Here is a 20960-nt window from a genome sequence, read left to right as displayed (position 1 = left end):
AGGAAGAAGCTGTCTGAAGATAATTCTCTTGAATACTTTATACATAGGCTAACACGGAAGATTGGAACTGGCCGATAATTACCTATTTTAACTGGATTACCCCTTTTAAGAACTGGGGTAACAATGGCTGACTTTAGTAAATCAGGGAAAACTCCGTGGGTTAAAGATAGGTTAGCAATGTGCTCGATGGGCTCGTAAACCAAAGGAGATATGGTCTTCAGGAGCTTATTACTTAATCCAAGACAGTCAGGTATAAAACTAATAGGGAGAGAACCGATGATTTGAAGTACCTCGTTGCTATCAGTTGGGCAGAAAAATATGGATCTAGAATTGAAGCAAGGGAATACAGCCTGTTAGGAGGAGCGGGAATCAGTATGAGGAACATTAGAAAAAAATTATTAAATGCGTCAGGTGCATGTAAAGGGTCAATTAATCTACCGTTTGTGTCCTTAAGGCGAATAGGTATAGACTTTGATTTTCTATTTTTGAGAGTATCATGATTAATGGTGGACCAAATTTTTTTCAGGTTTCCTTTGCAATTGATAATTTTTGTATAATAATAATTTTTCTTCGCTTCACGGATGAGTTTAGCGTATAAGTTTTTATAATTTGATAGGTCAAAATCACTACTGGTCTTACAGGCTAACTTATATAATTTGTTTTTACGATACGAGGAGACAATGAGGCTATGTGACATCCAGGGGCATGTAGAGTTAGTTTTCTGGTTAGGTTTACGAGTAGGAAAAGTTGAATGGATAATCTCACTTAGTCGTTGCGCAAAACCATTTGTGGCAGAATTTACCCCTTGACAATTTAAAACATCGGACCAGTCAGTGGTTCTTAGGCAATCGATAAAATGGGTTATATTTGCAGAGCTGTAGTTTCTAGTAGGTGTTGGGAAATTAATTCTAGAGCGTAGAGGTAGTGGTTGCGAAGGTAGTGACAAGTAAATAGGAAAATGGTCTGGCAGATCCAAAAGAATTATATTTGAGGACAGGTCACTTCCCAGGGAAGTGGATACAAAAATGTTATCAATTAATGTTGAAGTTGATCTCACAGGATCGACTCTACTGGGGGAAAAAATTGTGGGTAGAAGACCACTCGCGGTTACCGATTCAAAAAAAAGTGTCAGATTCAATATTTTTACCAACATTAAGTAGGTTACAATTAAAGTCCCCAAAAACTATTGCCTTTTTATGGGGTAGATTAGTAAAATTAAAGAAATCATCAAACAGATTGCTAAAAAATGAGGTCGGAAGTGGAGGAGGTTTGTAAAATAAGGAGAGTATATAGGAATTTTGGCCAATAACTATGTTAACAATTATTGAATAAATGCATCTCAGATTTATTTGTGTAGAGAAAATAGACTCGCACTCTGATAGCCTGGTAAAATTTACATTCGAACGAATGTAAAGTGAGATATCCCCAGAACACTTTGTCAATCTCCTGGGAATAGGGATTATTTGGTAACCAGGGAGTAAAAAATCACTAGTGTCACTACTATCGGAAAGATGTCTCTGTTAATCCTATTACGTCAAAAGGGCAGACACCCTTGAATGAAATTAAATCTTTAAACTTGAGCCACTTATCCCGGATGCTTCTGATGTTGAAACAAAGAACATTAAGGGAATTATTATTTACTAGTTTTGGCTTCAGATTGGTAGCAAAATCGAGAATATCAAGGCAATTACAACTAGCATGAGTTAAGGTACCATCGGGGTTGCTTATAGGTTTGGCATGCTGATTACTTTTTATATCGGAATAATTAAAAGCAATGTTATTAGAAAGGGATAAATTAGTTGAAAATGAAAAGTCACACATTAATTAGTCGTCAGGCATTTTTGTTGGGTATCTGCTCGCTTGGGTTTTGCTTTGAACTTCATCCTCGCCCGAAGAGACTTTGTGAGGGGTCGTCAGTTTTTGTTTTACTGTGTTGGTCGGCTTTTTCTTGTTTTTTTTTTTTTGTTTTGTTATGGCTTGGGGCTTCTACCATCGTTTCAGGTGCTGGTGATTCTTTCTAATTTCTGGGGGACTTGGTAACAGTTGGGATCGTAGGAAATGTTGAGTTAGGATGGCATTTCATGCCTTCCTTTAAAGACAACATTTCGATCGCAGCTTTTTGGCAGATTGCCTCTCCTAGGAGCACAGTAAAGGGCTTCTTTAAGGGATATTTTTCAGTTCCACTGGTTCACTGCCAACCTCCATAAGATGGGGAACTGCCAGGCTAACCTTTGCCATTCTTGATTATGATGATGAATAACTTGTGGATGTGATAAAACTGGAAGTTGGGAAGAGGAAGGCTGCGATTTTGCTTCAAGTTGAGGAAATTGAGTGGACCATTGGGTAAAAAAGAAGTCTTTATCTATTGTGGGTGGGACCTTTTTCCTCTGGTTCTTTGAAACTTCAGTTTGGCTATTTAAGAGTCGACTTGGAGTTGGTTGTCTAGGGATTCTATTCGCTACGACGGAGTAGGGCAAGTTCAATCTCACAGAGGTTCGGAGGATCTCGGCTCTCTTATGATAGGCCGGACAAAGTTGCTTCTCAAGTGCCATGTGCCCCTTATTATTTACAAGTTTTACAGAAGGCGTCTTTTTTGATGCAAATTTCTGTAACTTGGCTAGTTTTACTATATTTTCGACATGATTGGAGTGACTGTTTACAATTATTTTTGCTATGACCATGAGCTAGGCAAATTGTGCATTGTATGGGCTTTGTTTTATAGGACTTGTGGTGAAGAGCAATACCACACAAAAAAACTTCTTTTTGAAACTCTTCTTTGCATGCAATGAGCACTGAGCGACTGGGTATAAGGTTACCATCATCTTTGAAGCGGATTCTTGCGTATGTCGTTGGTTGGACCTGATGACTCGAAGAATCAATTAGTTCAGCTATAAATTCCTCTATTGGTATACCGGTGTCAACACCATAAACCACGTATTTATACGACGTTTCTACTTCTTTTGAAGTGGCAAAGATTTTGGAACCCTCAACGATTAGTTCCCTGGACCTTGAAAGGGCTGAATCTGCGGCCTTGTGAAAGGTAAAATAAAAAACTATCAGAATATCATTAAGTAAGACTACTTCAAAAGTTGAGTTAGCGAGTAGAAATGTAGGCTTTCCAATATAAATTAACTGCTCTCTAGTAAAGGGTTGACCATAGGTTTTCTTGAGGGTCACAATGTAATAGTATGGCTGATCTAAAGAGCTAGGAAGCGATTCAGTTGGTTGGGAATCATCAGGGAGTGATATAATCTTGGGTTGGGGTTCTTCAGGCGGTGATCTAATTGCATCATTTTTTCTTTTTTTGGCAGGGGTTTCACCGGTACTTTTAGTATGAAGGATGTTTAGGGCTTGTATCCCCTTAAGATGTGTGGTTGGGTTAGACATAGGAGTTGAGGCGGGGGGGATTCTAGTTAAGTTTCTTTTTGAAGGTTTTGATGCTGACTTTTTACGCGTAGTTTTACGCTTGGTAGATTATTTGATTCTATTTTTGCTCATTTTTTATATAATGTAGCTCTTTACTTTTCCTTGATAAACTTATTATGTCGAAAAAGTGTTTTAAATTAATTATTATCATAATAGATGTTATTTTGCGATAAAATAGAAATTTTCCTCATCAAAATTATTTTCTTAAGGAAAATTGAACCCCCCCCCGCGGATGGTATGAGTACGGAGCGGCAAAAACGCTTGGTCCTAAAAGCATCCAAGGTTTATATTCGGTCCTGCCTCCTGGTGCGGTTTCCCGTCAAAACGGCCGTTTTTGCAGGATCCATCAACTCCGTTCTTTGCTGCAAGTTTATGCGTCACAATGGTTCAACGACGTTGAAATATTTCTTCTGGATTTATCAGTCAGATTTATTCTGCATTTTTTTTCAAATTCCTTAATCATTGACGTGAATTATCTTGTAATTTGCTTCACAATATGACTGTATAAAATTCTTTTCTAATATCACCACTCAAAATATATATGAGTAATTGTTTCTTATTTCCTTATCTAATCCGTTAGCAAAATATGGTTAAAGTTTCTGGTTCCAGATAAAAACTTGAGGTTGCAGTTATAGTTTGTCGATGTGACAAATGGTGTATTAAACGGAACTAATTGTCCTCTTTTTGCTGCAAAGGTAAGTGCAAGGATCTCTTTTTCTAAGCAAAATATTTGAGATCGTGTTGGGTGTTAAACATCTAACATATAATAATGTTAAAATCAAAGATTTAAAAATAAAAAAATGAGGAACTTACATATTTTCTAATGACGATTTACGGTATTATTTCACATAAATTATGGGAGACAAAATTTTCTCCTAGGAAAACTCCATAATTTGAAACAACCAAAAGAGATATCAAAAGTAGCACAAAAGTTCTGCCTAACTAAAGAGCAATTTAGGCTATATCTATTTTTCTATATCCAAAAACGAACTGCACTTAAGAAAATAATTTCTAAAGTTGTCATCACGCATCGATTATAAAATTTCTTCTGTTACTCTTTCTATTAGAAGTTTTGATTCTGCAAATTCCGTACAATTTGTAAAACTAAATGTGCTCGCTTCGAACCTTTACTTTTTAGAAATCAAATAACTTTGAACAATGATTGAACCTTATATTATCTCTTTGACCAGTTAAGTAAAATTTGTCTCTCATAAATTCTTGGGAAGTAAAACAGGAAATCCTGATTTCAAAACACAAGTTTTGGTTTCTTATTTTTTCTAAAATAATTGATTTTGACGTTTAATTTTTTTTTTCAGAGCCAATTAATCAGAGCCAATGCTCTAGCGTAGCCATAAGGCTTCAGTGAGTTTTTTTTTCCAGAGCCACTTTATGTGGAAGATTTAGTCGTAAAAGCTTCGGACGGGACTCATTCAATTGGAAATTGAAAGTTCCAGTGTTTTTTTATAGTTAAAAGAGATTGGAGGGCAAATAGCTCCCCTCTCACGCCATTTTTATCTTTCTTTCCCCTAAAGACTTCGGATCAGAATTTGGAGATATCCATTTTCTTAAACATATTCTAAAGATCAAATAACTATGTTTCCGGGGATAACATGACTCCCCAGACTCACTGGGGCAAGGGCTGTATGTTATGCAAGTTACCCATTGTTTACATATAAGGTTTGTTATTGAAAAAGGGGGCAAGTTTGATTCCGAGTCTCCAAAAGGGTTAGGGAAATAAGCTGAACCTTTCAGGAAATATTCAGGGGGACGTCGAAGAAAATCAAATTGCATTATGTGCAGGCCACGATTTACCAATAGGCCCACTAGAACCCGACTGAGGGGCACTTAGTGCCAAGGGACGCAATAAATTGTCACTGAGTTTTCTTCTTAACAGAAACTGGACTGCTGTGATTTATCGTCTATGTGTCAGATGCACTCCGCCGCCGTTGTGCCTATTCATAGAAAATTGATTCTAAAACAACGCAGTGATTCCATGGCCACTTATAAACTGTCAGATGTCAAGAATGACAGCTGAGAGTTCGGTATCACTCTCTCTTTCATTACTTTTGGCTCTTCAGTGTGATTTTTCAGTACTTCCACTATCCTCGAAGTTTTGCGGATTTCCCCCCAAAAAATCATGCAAAAACGGAGCGGCAAAACGCTTAGCCCTAAAAGCGTCAAAGTTTTAAATCTTGCCCGAACTATATGCCTGCTGGTGGTAAAAAGGGTGTATCGGCAATATCTAAGGAACGATAGAGGGTATTATGTGGAAACTTTCAGAGCGTGTTGAGAAAGATATTGAAAAGGGATTGGAGGGCAAACAATCCTCCCCCCTATCCTTTTTAGATTCACCTCCCCTCAAACATAGACTAAAGTATTGAATAACTTATTTGTTCAAAATTAGTCAAAATGTTTTAATAAATATGCTTCCGGGGATACCATGCCTCCCCCCAGATCCCCGGGGCAAGAGTTACAAAATATATGTAGGATTATTCATTGGGAAGAGGGGTAATGTCTGATGCTTTATGTGTTCAAAAAGGCTAAGGGTATTGAGATAAAGTTAAGGAATTACGAGGGGGATTTTGTACTTAATCAAAAGACACTATGTTCATTCTGTCGCTCAAAGAGGCAGAATGAACGAAATATATATTATTTAAAGCTAAGAATATCTTAAATATCTCCGTAACAGGTATCTAACATCTTGTCTAATATCTTAGTAACAGCTAAGAGTATTAACTTGAAACTTTGAGGGGTAGTACTAATGCTACTTTAGTGACTGTAACTGAGACTACTCGCAATTGTGACTGTAACCACTTTCGACTATGACTACTTGGTACTGTGACTACTTGTGATTGTGACTGCTTGTGACCATTTATGACCGTAAATACTTGCGAAAATTTACAACCGAGACTGCTTGCAACTGTGACTACTTACGACTGGGACTGCGACTACTTTTGACTATGATTACTTACGACCATGACAACTTGTGGTTGCTGCAGTGACTACATGTGACTGCAACTACTTGCAACCGGGACTACCTGTGATTGTTACTGAGACCACTTGCGGCTGTCAATGCGACAACTTGTGACTGCAACTGCTACTGCTTGTGACAGCAAATACTGCTGCCATATCTAATACTCAAACTAGGGTTGCTACTGCTAGCTCTAATTTGACTGCAACTGGAAATAATACTGCTGCAACTAGAACTATTGAACTAAATCAAATAAGCTTAAGTAAATCCTGTTTGTCAAAACTGGATATGTTCACTGCAGTCTTGAGGGGAATGTTAGACTAAATCAAAGGACTCTATGTGCATCCAGTTACTTAAAAGGGCAATATCTGCAATATCTAGGGAACTGTTAAGGGTGTATAGTATAAAGTTTCAGAAAATATTGCGGGGAACGTTGCACTACACCAAAAGAAACTAAGTGCATCTAGGTTGTCAAAAGAGCGTATTTGGGCGTATCTATATTGATCTAAAGTACAGCGAAGGATATTGAGTTGAAACTATTTGCATTCTGGTTGTCAAAATAGCATATCTTCCAATATTTCAAGAACGGCTAGGGAATGGTATTAAGAAACTCAGAGAAAGTTGAGGAGTATGATGAACGTAAAAGCGCTATGCACATCCTAGTTGACGAATGAGCGTAGCGGTAATATCTCAAGAAAGGCTAAGATTATTAAATTGAAACTTTCAGGAAATCTATGAATGGGATGTCGAACTAAATCAAAAGACACCATATACATCCAGGCTGTCAAAGTGGCATATCTACAAAATCTTCGGAAGAGTTAAAGGTATTAAGTTGACAGTTTCCAAGAATGTTGTGGAGAAAGTTGAAATGAATCAAAATACAGCTTTGGTCGTCCCAGTTGTCATAAGAGTGTATCTGCAATATCTCAGGAACGGCTAATAGTATTTAAGCGAAACTTTTGGGGAATATCGAGGAGATTGTACAATTCACTCAAAAGAAGCTATGTGTATTCAAGTTGTTCAAATAGTGTGTGTAATATCTCAAGAACGGTTCAGGGTATTAGATTGAAACTTTCAGAGAATTTTAAGAGCGATGTTAAATTTATTCAACAAACATTATGTGTTTCCCAGTTGTCAAAAGAGCGTATCTGAAATATCTTAGAAATAGCTAATGGTATTCAGTTGAAACTTTCATATAATCTTAGGGGGATATTAAACCAAATCAAAAGACACTATGTGTATCCTGGTTGTTAAAATTGTGCGTTGAATATCTCAGGGAAGAAAAGAATATTATGTCAACATTTTCAAGTATTGTCAATGTGAATGCTGAAATAAATCAAAAGACACTATTTGCATCCAGGTTGTCAAAAAAGGACATGTGAAACATCCCAAGAACGTGAAAGATTTTAAGTTTGAACTTTCATCTAAAATATGGTGTTTTTAAGGCCAATTATTTTCAAGTCTTATCCCTTTTTCCTTTTTAAATTTACTTGCAATTTCATTCACCCCGTTTCACTGGGAGTTTTGAGGGTGCCTTGAACCCCCATATCTAAGGGAGTATGAAACTCTGTTTGGCCAAAGGCTTCCTACAAGTATTTGTGTCATAATGGTTTCTTTTCGTAATTCCTCAGCATAAAGTACTTAATCTAGGGCTTTAAAATGGTCTATTATTGGTCAGTTCAAAACCATCCGCCAATCAGAAATGAATTTAAATTCTTATGAGCTTTATGTAAACCGCTGTGATAGCCACATGTAGTTAGTGTGAAACTACCATTGTTGTACTCATTAAAACTGTTAATTATACTGATTGTCTGTAGCAATTCACAAGACTCGGATTGTCAGAAGAAAGAAAAATTAAAGAAAGAGCAAGACTCAAAATAAAATATTCTTCGGTACTATTCGTTTCTATGGAACTGTCTCCTTTGGACGGAGATATTAGCAATAATAATAATTCATCTATGTCCTCTACACAAACATGAATATGCACAGAGGAGTATAAGGAATAAACAAAAAGAAAACTGAAAACTACAAAATTATAATTTTGACAAAAAGGACGATAATAAATAGATCATAATACTTATAAGACTTCATATATAGATAATAAATAGCTCATAATAGCTCGATAATAAATTTTTCAGCTCACTGGAAACTACTGAAAACTACAAAATAATCCTTCTGGGGTAAAGGACGGTAATAAATTGTGCGTAATACTCCTAAGACTTCATAAATAGATAATAAATTGTCATAATAGCTCGAGAATAAATAGCTCATTGAAAACTACTGGAAACTACAAAATAATCCTTCTGAGGTAAAAGACTGTAATAAATTGCTCATAATACTCCTAAGACTTCATAAATACATAATAAATAGCTCATAATAGCTCGATAATATATGGTTGCATTGTAACTGAACCACCGTGTAACTGAACCCCAAGCAACTGAGCCCCTGTAACTGAACCACCGGGCAACTGAACCACTGTGCAACTGAACCACCGTACAACTGAACCACCGTGCAATTGAACCACCGTGCAATTGAACCCTCGTGAAACTGAACCCCCGTGCAACTGAACCCTCGTGCTACTGAAACCTGATGCAAATGAACCCCCTTCAGCTGAACCCTCGTGCAGCTCAACCCCCGTGAAACTCTACCCCATTTAACTAAACCCCGTGTAACTGGGCCACCTTGTAACTGAACCACCGTGCAACTGAACCACCTTGCAACTTAACCACCGTGCAACTGAACCACCGGTCAACTGAACCACCGTGCAACTGAACCCTCGTGCAACTTAACCATCGTACTTACATTGGGTAAAACACAAGTTAGAACCTTTACATGTTCAACCTTGTTGGAATTGTTTGCTTTTTTAAGTCTTTATATAAATTACTGTCAAGATGATGCATAAAAATGCTCTGTTTTGTTGTCACAAAAGCAAATAAAATCGGACGTCATTAACTCTTAAATCCAGGTTTATTTCTCTTTTTTATGTCTGTTAATGGGGGTTCCTTCACCCTGTCACTTTCTACGGGTCTAAGCGTTTACCCCCCTCCCCCGTAGAAAATTTCCCCTCCTCCACCCACGGAAACCCCATCACCTGGAAAATACCCCCTTGCGGAAATTATGGTTTTCAAAATTTAAAAATCTTCTTTGAGTCGTGTTATTTTTTAGTTTAATTTAGAAGTTCTAAGGGAAGTGGAAAAGTGAAATTTATGTGTAAATCTCCTCCCCCCCGTGCAAATACTTTCTTCTCATGAAAAATCTTACAGAAACCCCCCCTGCAAACAATTTCCGCGTATTACACAATTACACATATTATTTTTAAGTGGCAGACCAATCAAAAAACTTAAAATGGAACCGAAACTTCTGCAATAGGTTTTACTGATGGTTTTGTACCTCGGAATAGAGGGTGATATCTCAAAGGATGCATTTTGATGCCAAAACATCTCAGCTCTCATTGAGCCTTCAAATAAATACATAATTGGCTCTAAGGGAGAGACGACAGGAGGATGGAGGTACAAATTGTTTGATAATCCCCAGGCATTTCTAGTTTTGTTTTTATAAGACGAAAGTGATTGGAGACTAACCAACCGCAAGAGGTATTTTTTTTTTTTGGGGGGGGGATAGGTATTTTCTGGGAGGGGGGTATTTTCCGTGAGGTGTTATTTTCCGCGGGGTATTTTCCTTAAGGTATGTTTTTTGCGAAGGGGGGGGGGGGGTAAACGGCGGCTCTCACCGTTTAAATACTGTAATTTTTTTTACCACTTTGCTTATTTTGTTGTTTTCATTTTTTGGTATTTTCTACACTCGTAGTTCTTTATAGTTCGGTTTGAAAAAGGCTAATTACCTGCTTCGGTGCAGCCGACACAAAAGCTACTTTCTCTTTGTGTTAGGGAACTTTTTTTTTTCTTACGTAGATGTATCAGGCCTTTCCTGAATGATGAGTAATAAAAATCTGTTCTGAAAATATCGGTACTTTGAGAATTTAGATAACAAAAAAAAAACACTTTTTGTTGCGCTTTCCTTAAATTAATTAAAAACATTTTTTCGAAAACAATTTTTCTAATAAAAATAAAGAGCCATATTAAACCAAAGACTAGTATAAATAAATTGCTACAATAATTCAAACCCAAAATGATAAGAAACTGCGGTACTGTTTCGCTTAATGGTACACAACGGCTATAGACAGTCGAATGAATGCCTTGATGGAGACCCGTAAGCGGGTAATTGTTATCTAAATTAATTAAAAAAAAAATACCCAAAAAATAACCTTTTCAAAGAAAAGTAAAGACCATTTTAAACTTCAGCTCAGCAGATACAAATACCTTTTAAAATTCAAACTTAAAACGACTAGAAATTACTTTTAAAGAATAAATGAAACCAAAAACGAACAGAAATTAAATAAACAGTCATAGCAAAAACATACAACAAGTAATAATATCAATGAATAAATAGATCTTAAAGTGAGTAATGCTTAGATTGAATATGAAAATCAAGCTTAAAACGAAAAAAAATATTTTCCTATTGAAGTATAAATGAAACTTAAAACGAACAGAAATTAAATAAATAATCATTGCAAAGAAACATACAATATATATTAATGTAAATTAATAAATAAATCTTAAAACGAGTGAAACTTAAATTGAATATGCAGATCGAGTTTGAAACGAACAAAAATCACTACAAGCAAGAGTTTGGGTATGACCTCCTTCTCTCACTGTAAAAGACTAAGATCTACTGCGTCATTAGGGCTTTAGTGAAAACCAACTATATGACTAATATTTTCTTTTGTACTTAATATTGAAAATAAGCATTAAAATTATAGTAACATTTTGAACTGATGAGCTTTCAGCAATTAATATCATTATAATCAAATATTTAGTTTAATTTATTAGCTCCTTTTAAAGTTGGTCAAGACGAATAGAGTTTCCTTATAATAAGTTGTTTTAATATTGCCCTCTTCTCTAATTGTAAATTTAAAATGAACAATTATTGCACTGCTGGCGCTTAACTGAAAACAGTTTGTATTGCAGAAATTTTCTTTCTCAGTGAATACTACACCAAAAACGATAATATAATTATAATGGAACATGTTCATTGACTTGTGAATCTTTCAACGGCCAATATAATTATACATTAAATATTCAATCTGATGTTGCTTATACTTTCCTAGTATGCTAAAGACCCTTATAGTTTTCAGTAAAGCGCCAATGACGCAGTAGGTTTTAGACTTTTACAGTAAGAGAAGGAAGTCATACCCAAACTCCTGTTTGTAGTGATTTTTGTTCATTTCAAGCTTGATTTGTATATTCAATTTAATTTTCACTTGTTTTAAGATTTATTTATTCATTTACATTAATATCTATTGTATGTTTGTTTGCCTTGTTTGTTTATTTAATTTCTGTTCGTTTTAAGTTTCATTTATACTTCAATAGAAAAATATTTTTTTTCGTTTTAAGCTTGATTTTCATATTCAATCTAAGCATTACTCGCTTTAAGATCTATTTATTCATTTATATTATTACTTGTTGTATGTTTTTGCTATGATTGTTTATTTAATTTCTGTTCGTTTTGGGTTTCATCATTTATTCTTTAATAGAAATTTCTGGTCGTTTTGAGTTTGAATTATAAGAGGTATTTGTATCTGCTGAGCTTAAGTATAAAATTGTCTTAACTTTTCTTTCAAAAACTTATTTTTTGGAAAGTTTTTTATAATTAATTTTTGTTTGTTTTTGATTGCAAAAAGTTTCAAGTTTTTAAAAATCCTTATTTCAAAATAAAACATAAAAAAAGTCAAATGTTCATCAAAGTATCATAACTTGTATAAAAGTAACAATATCAAAGTGAAAAATGGGTGTGTGTCACCCTTGGAGTTTTTATTATCTGATTTTTTAACTATTTTTAGCAAAAAGGCTATCTTGAAATTTTTATCAGATGGGTTTGGGAAAAAAGGGCATGGGGGGTTTCTAACAAACCTTCGGTCTCTTTTGACTCTTTAAAAGTGAACTAGAACTTTCTATTTTCAATCAAATGAACCCTCTCTAAAGTTTATACGAGTATCCCTTCTATAAGAACCCGATATAGCTTCAGAGTATAACTTACAACGCCTGTCCTTGGGCCCTGGGGGGTTTTGTCGACCCCGGAGTTTTAATAACTTTTGACCCTTAACAAGAACACTAGAACTCTCGATTTCGAATCGAATGAGCCCCCTTTGAAGTTTCTACGATGACCCCTTCCATATGAAGTGCCTCTGGGGAAAAATATTAATAAATAATAAATAATGAAACATTGGAGCCGTATGGCCTTTACTATAGGCAACGCTATAGCGTTGCCTCTGATATTTAGGATATCGCAGTACATGCCAATGAGCTGGAACCCACGCAAGAAGGGAAGTTTGGTTAATGCTAATGAAATAAAACAAAATAGGATGAAAATATAATAGTTTAGAAACAAATTTCAGCTGTATATTTGCACATTAGGGGTGGGGGGTAAAGCATAGTATATATTAAATACGCAACCTAATCTAGGTACCTTTTTTCCCCCTAAACCCCAAAAGAACAAAAGTTTAAATATTGTAAGCGCAGTGACAAACGACGGTCTGCAATCCAATTCTCTCTTGAAAGAAACCCGTTTGACTAGTTTCTTAAGCATCTTCCTTATATAGTATATCGCGAGGGTTCAGTTAACTGACAAGTACCGACATTGCTTATATGCCCTTTAGAAAAACTACGTGCAAATAATATTTTTGTTGAATTAAAACATCCTCGAAACGTTCCTTAAAATTTTCACTTTGATACTATTTGCGATATTAGTTTCAGTAATCGTAGTAATAATATTAGTAGCATATATACGGAGCTTTCTGGCTAGTTTGAAGTCCCCGACCCACAACTTATCCTGAAAGGTCTAACTTATTAATGGAAGCCGTTCTTGAGATATTGCTATGTAATCCTTTTGAGAATGTACATAATCATAGTCAATTTGATTCAGTTCAATATCCGCCGAAATATTCCTTGACAGCTTAACCCTTAGTTTGCGTATTAGCAGTAGTAGAATTAGTAGCAGCATGCACATAGCACCTTTTATTTTCTTCAATACACCAAACTGTCCCTAGGATATTGCTGATGTGCCCTTTGGCAACCTGTATACAGATGGCGTGATGTGATTCAGTTCACCTTCGCCCTCAATATTCCCTGAAAATTCCACCTTTACACCGTTCATTACCGTTAGGTACAGCTGTAATTGTAGTTCCAGTAATACTATTAGTAGTAGCATTAATAGTAATAGAACTAGTGCTAGTAGCAGCAGTAGTATTAACATATTGCCTGTTGGTCAGCTGAAGATTCCTCTCATCAAGTTCTAGAAATTTCAACTTAATACAATTAGCTGCTGCTATCCCATTGCCGATATGTCCTTTTGATAACCTATGTGTTCATGTAGTTGCTTAATTTTCATCTTAATACTTTTAGCTTACAAGTGGTTGCAATGGAAGTAGCAGTCGAACTAGTAGTAATAGTAGTTGTCTTTGTAGCAGTAAATGTAATTAAAATAGTAATAGCATTAGCAGCAGCGTGCACAGGGCCGGATTTAAAGCTTTGGCGCTTAAGAACCAAGCGTTTTTGCCGCTCCGTTTTTGCAAGATTTTCGGGGTTATTCCCAAAAATTCGGGGCTCATGGAAGCAATTAACAGAACACAACTGATTAGCGAAAAGGGATGAAAGAGAGGGGTAATACCGAACACTCAGCTAGAATTCTTGGACATCTGACAGCTTATATGTGGCCACGGAATTCCTGTGTTGTTTTGAAATCACTTTTCTGTGAATAGGCAGCGTGGCGGCAGAGCGCATCTGACTCTGGCGATAAATCAAATCAGTCCAGTTTTTGTCAGGAAAAAAATACACAGTGATAATTTATTGCTCCCCCTGTCATTATGCGCCCCTAGGTCCGGGCCTAGGGATCTAGTGGTAAATTCAGGCCTGAGCGTGCACATGTTTCCTTTTGGTTAATTGAATTTCTCTTTAAGCACTCTCTAAAAGCTCCAACTTAATACACAAATCCCTTTTTGAGATACGCCATTTTGAAAATCTGCATGCACATAGTGTCTTTTGATTTAGTTCAAGTTCCACCTCAAATACCCCATTCTGTCAAATTTTCAACTTGATTAGCGTAGCCTTAATAGTGCTAGTTTAATAGTAGCAGAGGTCGTAGTAGGAGCAGTAGTAGTAATAATAGTGTTGAATTGGTAGTAGTAGCAACAGTAGTAGCAGCAGTATTAATAGCAGTAGTAGCAGGTAGATGCTCCAGAAGTTTCATCTTGATGCGCTAAGCTGTTCCAAAAAAAAAATTGCTGATACACCTGTTTCAGCAATCTGCATGTTATTGCAAATTACCAATTGTTAAAATTTAAGGTTTTTATAGAAGGGATGGTCGTAAAAACTTTGAAGGAGGCTCAATCGAATGGAAATTGAAAGTTCAAGTTCAACTTCGAAGAATCAAAGGTAATCACAGGACAATCAGCCTTTTCCTCTTAACCGACATCCCCCCCCCCCAAATACATCCGATCAAAATAAAAATAAACATTTTGTTCAAAATAGTCTGAAGATCAAATAACCATGCCTTTGGGGTTAACCCCCACCATCAGCATTTGGGGCAAGGGCCGTAAGTTAAGCTAGTTGCTCATTGCTAGCATGTAAGGTTTTTGTAGAAGAAAATTTGAATTAACTTTGGGGGGGGGGGCTCATTCGATTGGAAATCAAAATTTCCAGTGCACTTTTTCAGAGTTAAAAGTAATCGGGGGGCTTCCGCCCCACCCTATTTTCCCCCCAAATATATCTGATCTAAATTTTGGGACGGTCATTTTATTTAAAACAGTTTAAAGGTTAAATAACTATGCCATAGTTAAATAATTATGGTTTATAACCCTATTGTGTTTTACCTAATGTAAGTGCGGTGGTTGAGTTGCACGAGGATTCAGTTACACGAGGGTTCAGTTGCACGGTGGTTCAGCTGCACGGTGGTTCAGTTGCACGGCGGTTCAGTTGCAAGGCGGTCCAGCTGCACGGTGGCACATTTATACGGTGGTTTAGTTGCATGAGGGTTCAGTTATCTGGGTGTGTAGTTACATGGGGGTTTAGTTAAATAAGGTGGAGATGCACGGGGGTTTAGTTACACGAGGGTTTAGTTAAATGGGGTTCAGTTGCCCAGTGGTTCAGTTACACGAGGGTTCAGTTGCACAGAGGTTCGTTTTTAAGGGGGTTCAGTTGCATGGTGGTTCAGTTACACGGTAGTTCAGTTGCAAGGTGGTTAAGTTATAGGGGTTCAGTTGCTTGTGGTTCAGTTACACGGTGGTTCAGTTACACGCACACCAAAATAAATAGCTCACTGAAAACTACTGAAAACTACAAAATAACCCTTCTGAGGTAAAAGACGGTAATAAATAGCTCATACTACTCCTATTACTTCATAAATAGATAATAAATTGGTCACAATAGCTCGATAATAAATAGCTCACTGAAAACTACTGAAAAGTACAAAATAATCCTTCTGAGGTAAAAGACAGTAAAATTTGCTCATAATACTCCTAAGACTTCATAAATAGATAATAAATAGATCATAATAGCTCGATAATAAATACCCCTCTAAAAACTAATGAAAACTTCAAAATAACCCCCATTGCACCTCCTGGCTCAAGGGCCAAGAAACAGAGATGAGCACCGCCGGTAGGGACTTTAAAATCCAATGCTGTATTCTGTACTTTTTTTTTCTTTTTTCTTTACAATAACTCGATAATAAATAGCTCCCTAAAAAATAATGAAAAAAAACAAAATAATACTTCTGAGGTAAAGGACAAAGATTAATAGCTCATAATCCTCCAAATACTTCATAAATAGGTTATAAATAGCTCATAATAGCTCGATAATAAATAGCTCACTGAAAACTATTGAAAACTACGAAATAGCACTTCTGAGGTAAAAGATCGTAATAAATAACTCAAAATACTCCATAAATAGAAAATAAATACTCATAATGCCTCGATAATAACTAGCTCAATGAAAATACTGAAAACTACATAATAATACTTCCGAGGAAAAGTACAATAATATATAGCTCATAATACTCATAATAGCTCATGAATAGATAATAAATAGCTCACAATAGCTCAATAATAGTAGAAGTGACCCTATTGACACGAACCCCACACCATATATGGGCATAGAATACTGTCAGTACACCATATAAGGGCATAGAGTCATTAGGGAGAAAGATTGCGTAATGGGGTCAATGACCTCTTTTTCCAAGGTCGATTTATTTGATGTTTCTATGTGTAATAGCTCCGGGGCAAAGGTTGCACATGCGCATTGAATTCTAACGGGAACAATGTTATTGATATAGGACTCGAGGGGGAAGTGAATTTCCGAGAACTTGATTACGTAATCGAAGGGGAATTTTTTGATTCACGAAGGGGAAATTAAGAAACAAACATTAAGGCTTCTTTAATATGTGATTTACATAATCGCTAGGGGAAATTATTGATTCACGAAGGGGAGAATTATGAAACAAACATGGCTTCACTGTTGTTTGGTTAGCTTAACCTGAGAAATTGATTTACATAATCGGCGGGGAAATTGTTGATTCACGAAGAGGGAATTAAGAAACATTAAGGCTTCTTTAATCTTTAGGCCTGAGGGATTTATTTATTATTGTTGTTTTTGGACAAGTGCATGCCATAAACCACGTGGTGCTGTCACGAGTCAGAACACCTGTGCTGTCGACCTCAATTCACCTATCGTGAATCAATAATTCCCCTTAGAAACAACAAATTAATTTCCCTTTCTTGACAGATCAATCAATCAATGACATCATCTGTCAGACTTTAAAAATTTTCGCCTAGAAACATTTCTCCAGGAATAGATCCAGGTCATTAATGTCTTTGCCTCGGGAACAGTTCTACTGGTCGAACTCCAAAGGATATTAATAACCAAAAGCCATGGAAACAATTAGGCAAGAAACATCTTAGCGATGAATTGTTTTAGCGTGCGAGAAGGTTTCCTATTAATTTGAAATGCGTTAGCACAGAGATGACAATAACAAAGGAACACGCTGAATTTGCGTTTAGGGATTATTTGGGCGAAACCGTTTTAGACAGGTAATGGAACTATTTCAGCGAAACAGATAGAGACATTTTAAAAGAATATTTTTGAAGAGATTTTAGAAGAGAATTTAATGGTGAAACTCTGTGGTCGTTATAATACACAAGTTTCATTTGAACAGTGTTGTGAGGTCCTCTAACCCAACCCCAAAGGGTTCCAATCCTCATACCCCAACCCCGAAGGAAGCCCCCGGTCCTCAAAGGTCCACCGGGCTCCCAAAGGCCCTCCACCGGTCCCCCAATGTCCCCCAGGCCCCCAACTGCCCCCCGGACACTCAAAGGTCCCCCAAGCTCCCAAAGGGCCACCGGCACCCCCAAAGGCCCACCCCAGACCCTCAACGGCCATCCCCGGGCCTCCCAAAGGCCCATCGAGCTCCCAAAGGACCAACGGGGTCCCAAAGGCCATCCACCGGTCCCCAAATGTCACCCAGACACCCAAAGGCCCTCCCTGTGCCCCAAAGGCCCTCCCTGTGCCCCAAAGGCCCTCCCCCGACCCCCTCCTCCTCCTCCCACCTCCTCCTCCTCCCACCTCCTCCTCCTCCTCCTCCTCCTCCTCCTCCTCCTCCTCCTCCTCCTCCTCCTCCTCCTCCTCCCACCTCCTTCCTCCTCCTCCTCCCTCCTCCTTCTTCCTCCTCCTCCCACCTCCTCCTTCCTCCTCCCCCTCCCTCCCCCCCCCCATTCCCTCATCATTTTTTATACTTTTTTGTGCATTGAGACACAGAACGACCCCCTGCCCCCGGCCCCTCCCCCTCCAAAGGTCTGATTTTTTCAAAGTTCATTTTGAATTTCTTTCATTGAAATGCAAGAGTTGGAATATTTCAGTAGTGTTTGGTTGTGGTTTACCCTGTCACAGTTACATTTTCTTGATTTTTCAAAGTTCATTTTGAATTTCTTTCATTGAAATGCAAGAGTTGGAATATTTCACTAGTGTGATGTTGTAGTTTACCCTGTCACAGTTACATTCCCTTAATTTTTGATAGTCCATTTTGAATTTCTTTCGTTGAAATGCAAGAGTTGGAATATTTCACTAGTGTTTGGTTGTGGGTTACCATGTCACAGTTACATTTTCTTTATTTTTCAAAGTTCATTTTGAATTTCTTTCGTTGAAATGCAAGAGTTGGAATATTTCAGTCGTGTGATGTTGTAGTTTACCATGTCACAGTTACATTCCCTTAATTTTTCAAAGTTCATTTTGAATTTCTTTCGTTGAAATGCAAGAGTTGGAATATTTCACTAGTGTGATGTTGTAGTTTAACCTGTCACAGTTACATTCCCTTAATTTTTCAAAGTCCATTTTGAATTTCTTTCCTTGAAATGCAAGAGTTTGAATATTTCAGTAGTGTTTGGTTGCGGTTTACCTTGTCACAGTTACATTTTCTTGATTTTTCAAAGTTAATTTTGAATTTCTTTCGTTGAAATGCAAGAGTTGGAATATTTCAGTAGTTTTTTGTCGTGGTTTACATTTTCAAATTTACATATTCTTGATTTTTCACATTTCAATTTTAATTTATTTATTTTAAATTAAATAGTTGGACTATATAAGTAGGGTTTGGTTGCGGTTTAACTTGTCACAGTTACATTCACTTAATTTTTCAAAGTTCATTTTGAATTTCTTTCGATGAAATTCAAGAGTTGGAATATTTCACTAGTGTTTGGTTGTGGTTTACCATGTTACAGTTACATTCACTTAATTTTTCAAAGTTCATTTTGAATTTCTTTCATTGAAATGCAAGAGTTGGAATATTTCACTAGTGTTTGTTTGCGGTTTACCTTGTAACAGTTACATTTTCTTGATTTTTCAATGTTCATTTTGAATTTCTTACTTTGAAATGCAAGAGTTGGAATATTTCTGTAGTGTTTGGTCGTGGTTTACCTTGTCACAGTTACATTCCCTTAATTTTTCAAAGTTAATTTTGAATTTCTTTAGTTGAAATGCAAGAGTTGGAATATTTCAGTAGTGTTTGGTTGCGGTTTACCTTGTCACAGTTACATTCCCTTTATTTTTCAAAGTTCATTTTGAATTTCTTTCTTTGAAATGCAAGAGTTGGAATATTTCACTAGTGTTTGGTTGAGGTTTTCCGTGTCACAGTTACATTTTCTTTATTTTTCAAAGTTCATTTTGAATTTCTTTGATTGAAATGCAAGAGTTGTAATATTTCAGTAGTGTTTGGTTGTGGTTTACCTTGTCACAGTTACATTCCCTTAATTTTTCAAAGTTAATTTTGAATATCTCTTGTTGAAATGCAAGAGTGGGAATATTTCAGTAGTGTTTGGTAGTTGTTTACCTTGTCACAGTTACATTCCCTTAATTTTTCAAAGTTCATTTTGAATTTCTTTCATTGAAATGCAAGAGTTGGAATATTTCAGTAGTGTTTGGTTATGGTTTACCTTGTCACAGTTACATTTTCCTGATTTTTCAAAGTTCATTTTGAATTTCTTTCATTGAAATGCAAGAGTTGGAGTATTTCAGTAGTGTTTGGTTGTGGTTTACCTTGTCACAGTTACATTTTCCTGATTTTTCAAAGTTCATTTTGAATTTCTTTCATTGAAATGCAAGAGTTGGAATATTTCAATAGTGTTTGGTTGTGGTTTACCTTGTCACAGTTAAATTTTCTTGATTTTTCAAAGTTCATTTTGAATTTCTTTCTTTGAAATGCAAGAGTTGGAATATTTCAGTAGTGTGATGTTGTGGTTTACCTTGTCACAGTTACATTTTCTTGATTTTTCAAAGTTCATTTTGAATTTCTTTAGTTGAAATGCAAGAGTTGGAATATTTCAGTAGTGTTTGGTTGTGGTTTACCTTGTCACAGTTACATTTTCTTGATTCTTCAAAGTTCTTTTGAATTTCATTCGTTGAAATGCAAGAGTTGGAATATTTCAGTAGTGTTTGGTTGTGGTTTACCTTGTCATAGTTACATTTTCATGATTTTTCAAAGTTCATTTTGAATTTCTTTCGTTGAAATTCAAGAGTTTTAATATTTCAGTAGTTTTTGAGTGTGGTTTACCTTGACACACTTACATTTTCTTTATTTTTCAAAGTTCATTTTGAATTTCATTTGTTGAAATGCAAGAGATGGAATATTCCAATAGGGTATGGTTGTGGTATACCTTATCAAATTTACATTTTCCTGATTTTTCAAAGTTGATTTTGATTTTCTGTCGTTGAAATGCTAGAGTTGGACTATTTCAGGAGCGGGTGAGTTTGGTTTACAGTGTCACAGTTACATTTTCTCGATTGTTCAAAGTTCATTTTGATTTTAATTCGTCGAAATGCAAGAGTTGGAATATTTCACTAGTGTTTGGTTCTGGTTTACCTTGTCAAAGCTACATTTTCTTGATTTTTCAAAGTTCATTTTGAATTTCTTTCGTTGAAATGCAAGAGTTGGAATATTTCAGTAGTGTTTGGTTGTGGTTTACCTTGTC

The 20960-nt window shown here is 36.3% G+C and overlaps 1 protein-coding gene across 1 annotated transcript in view; it reads left to right on the top strand.

Moving 5' to 3' along the window:
• Positions 1-4004: 4004 nt before the first annotated feature.
• Positions 4005-20960, top strand: part of LOC148947527 (uncharacterized) — a 164956-nt gene continuing 148000 nt past the window's right edge. The window contains exon 1 of the mRNA XM_089096132.1: positions 4005-4121. The gene's annotated coding sequence lies outside the window, so the exon portion shown is untranslated. The remainder of the gene's footprint in view (positions 4122-20960) is intronic.

The sequence above is a fragment of the Artemia sp. Qi Xiang Cuo genome, chromosome 10, assembly GCF_049724085.1.
Source record: "Artemia sp. Qi Xiang Cuo chromosome 10, ASM4972408v1, whole genome shotgun sequence".
In the NCBI taxonomy this organism is placed as follows: Eukaryota; Metazoa; Arthropoda; class Branchiopoda; order Anostraca; family Artemiidae; genus Artemia; species Artemia sp. Qi Xiang Cuo.
Note: the sequence above shows the minus strand (reverse complement) of the source record. Positions and strands in the feature narration are given on the sequence as shown.